We start from the raw sequence: 3403 nt of genomic DNA on the forward strand, positions 1-3403 counted from the left end.
ACAGAAAAAATCACCTGTAAGAGGGTACTAGAACTTTCAGAACTTTGTAGATTGCATCAAAGAATATGCAGTAAAGTGATACACGGTGAAGTTGGGAACAGAATGTTCTGGTGAATAAAAGAATCTGGTTAATAAAGTAGTGCTAAACATTTAGTACTAAATACTAAAATTATTCATTATTTATCTGAAATTCAGATGAACTGGTTGTCTTATATTTTATCTGGCAACCCTCCTTGTAGGTAAACTGCTACGAGATTCATATTCACTCTTCCAGGGTCTCTTAGAGTTCGAAGCAACAGGGAGGAGAGAGATACTTTGATAGCTTCAGGTTTATTGATTCTAGGAAATGGGGACAGAGAATACAGCCAGAGATATATTAAAGAATCAGGGGACCCAGAGCCAGGCGCCCACCAAGTCTGATAAGCACACTCATCATCATCATACCGGGTACGTGGATAAAAGATTCATGGATAAAAGGTCACCACGTCTTCAAACTAAATGGTTCTATCAGAGATCTCACAGCAGAAAGCTTAATACAAACCATCACCTACTCTTTAATATTATTCAACATCCAGACAGAATCCCACCATAAAACGGGAACAGATCGGGGCAGCCTCTGTTCCTTGTTTCTCTATGCCAGCAGAGAGGAGGAAGGCGAACGCTCCACAGAGCAATGTGACATCCGGAGTAGCTGCCTGTTTCCTCTGGGCCGGAGAATCCCCTGGGGCTCGGATACCCCCTTCCCTATCATGCTGACGGTCCTGGGGGGGAAATGGGCCTCCTAGGGAGATAGGTTTTGCTCTTCAGGACATGGACTGTGAATGGCCTTTTCCTGATCTGGTCGCTATTAGCACTTACTGAGCACCAAGGTGTTCCCAATTCATTGAGTGCTTTCCGCTGTCCTGTTTCACTTCCATTGTTACCCTTCCAACCGCCCTTTGGGGTAGGCAGTTCCATTTTACAGATGAGAAGACCAAGGCAGAGAGAAGTGAAGTAGGAAATGACCCAAGGTCACAGAACTCTTTCATGGCGGACTCAGGATTGAAGGCAGGTTTAGACCCCTAAGCCTTCTGTTTCAACCATGACGCCACACACCGCCTAGCACCCTAATTCAGTCACGCCAGCCTTCCGCTCAGAATCCTTCAGTGGTCTCTGTGGTAGGCAGAACCGTGGCCCCCTAAAGATGTCCATGGGGCCACATCCTAATTCGTGGCACCTGTGAATATGTTACCGCATTTGGCAAAAGGGACTTTGCAGTTGGGATTAAGGTAAGGATCCTGGGATGCAGACTTTATTCTGGGTTATCTGGTGGGTCCCGTGTAATCAGAAAGGTCCTTAGAAGAGACAGAAGCCTTAGAGGCAGAGAGGGAGCTGTGCCATGGGAGCAAGGGTCAGGATGCTGTGAGTGCTAGCTCTGAAGATGGGAGAGGAACAGGAGCCAAGGAGTGTGGACAGCCTCGAGCAATGAGTAGGGAAAGAACTGATCTCCCCTAGAGCTTCCAGAAGGAACACAAGCTGTGGACACCTTGACTTCGGCCCAGCAAAACTTCCGACCTCCGAACTGTAGGGTAATAAATCTGTGTAGTTTGAAGCCACTGCGTTGGTGGCAATGTGTTAGAGCCGAGGAGAAAACGAGTACAGCGCCCCATTACTTACAGGGAAATTGGAACTGTTCTGCAGGGCATTCAGGTGCTTTGGGTTATCTGCCCCTAGCCCTACCCCCTTCCCCACTGTCTGCCACGCTTTCCGTACTGAACTTCTCAAGAGGCCGTGGCCTCTCTTACTGCCGTGCCATTTGCATGTGCTGTTTCTTCCACCTGGAACACCGGCTCCTCACTTGTTTGTCTGGCAAAGTTCTCATCCTTTCCGTCTCGGCTCAAACAATACATCCTCTGTGAAGCCTTTCCTGGGGCTCCTTTCCTGCATTTCGTATGCACGCCCATTAAAGGACCTGTCTGTTCCCTTCCTGGACTATAAGCTATTTGAGGGCATGGGATGGCTCTTCCCGCCTGTGATCTCCCTTTGCACCTGGCACGGTTCCTGGCACGTGAAATAAAGGTCCCCAAAGACTAGAGCTCTTAGCCGGACTTGTGCCCTGGATGTGATGCAGCCCCTCCAGATGCATCTCTCCTTCCAAAACAAGCATTGGGAGAGCCTCTCCTCTCCTCCCTCTTCCCCTCCCCTCCTCTCCCCTTTCCTAGTGAGAGATGAAGACAAAGGAAATCAGGTGTGGCAGTGTTTCAAATTCAAAAAAGAAAAAGGCACAGATCAAAGTTTTGTAATAGCCCCACTGCATCCACAATATACAATGCTTCTTCTCCGGGTCTCAGTTTCTTCAGCTGGGAAATGGGTCTAGAGATAAGCTGCATGGAAACAGGAGCTGTGGTAGTTTCAAACTCCATTGCATCCTGCCCCCCCCCCCCATGCCTAGCACTGCTCTTTACTCTCAAGTGAATTCCCCGGTGTTGGGGAGCTGAAGACCTTGGGGAAGACTTTCCCACATTCTTCAGATTCATGGTTTCTAAGGGGCATGCTGATGTTAGGTATCGTCTTGAGCTAAGGTTTCCCCACAGTCACTGCATTCATGGAACTGAGTTCCAGAATACTGAGTCAGATGTGTCTTCTGAGCCTCCAAACTCACCTGAGGGCTCTCCCATGGACACATCAGACACAGAGTTTCTTTCCAGTAGGAATTCTCTGATGTTGTATAAGATGGTTACTCCACCCAAATAAAGACTTACTCACATTTATTACACTTATGAATTTTTCCCCCTGTATGAATTCTCTGATGTTTAATGAGAAGTGAAAGGTAAATGGAGGTCTCAGTAAAGGCCTATTACGTACCCAGCCCTGTGCTCAGCGTTCGGAAGGAGTCCAAAACCTACAGAAGGGCCTCTGCCCTCTAGAAGTTTGCAACCTGGTTGAGGAGACAAGATTTGTGTGCATGAAACAGTGGGGGAGCAGGAGATGCTGTGTAAACACACCAAGCTGCATAGTTTAAGGGAATTAAATGAGAATTCAGAGGAAGGAGCATTCCACCAGAGATTAGGGAAAGGTGGCTAGGCTTTAGCTTGACCTGAAAGGATGGTAGGGCTGAGGCTGGAGGACAGAAGAGGAAGGTGTTTGGGATGTGCCCCTAGGGGGATGAAGATATCCTTCTGTAGGAACTCACTGGTTTGGTTCTGGAGGAGAGAGGGAGAGAGCGAGGGAGGGAGGGAGGAAGGGAGGAGGAGGAAGGGGAGAAAAAGGGAAAAAGGAAAGGAAAGGAGAAGAGAAGAGAGGAGGGGAGGAGAGGGGAGGGGAAGGGGAGGGTAAAGAGAGGGGAGAGGAAGGGGGGGAGGAGAGGGAAGGCGAGGGGAGGGGAGGAATGGAAAAGAAAAGAAAAGAAAGGGAAGGAAGGAAA

This window comes from Ursus arctos, unplaced genomic scaffold (genome assembly GCF_023065955.2).
Source record: "Ursus arctos isolate Adak ecotype North America unplaced genomic scaffold, UrsArc2.0 scaffold_24, whole genome shotgun sequence".
Lineage (NCBI taxonomy): Eukaryota > Metazoa > Chordata > Mammalia > Carnivora > Ursidae > Ursus > Ursus arctos.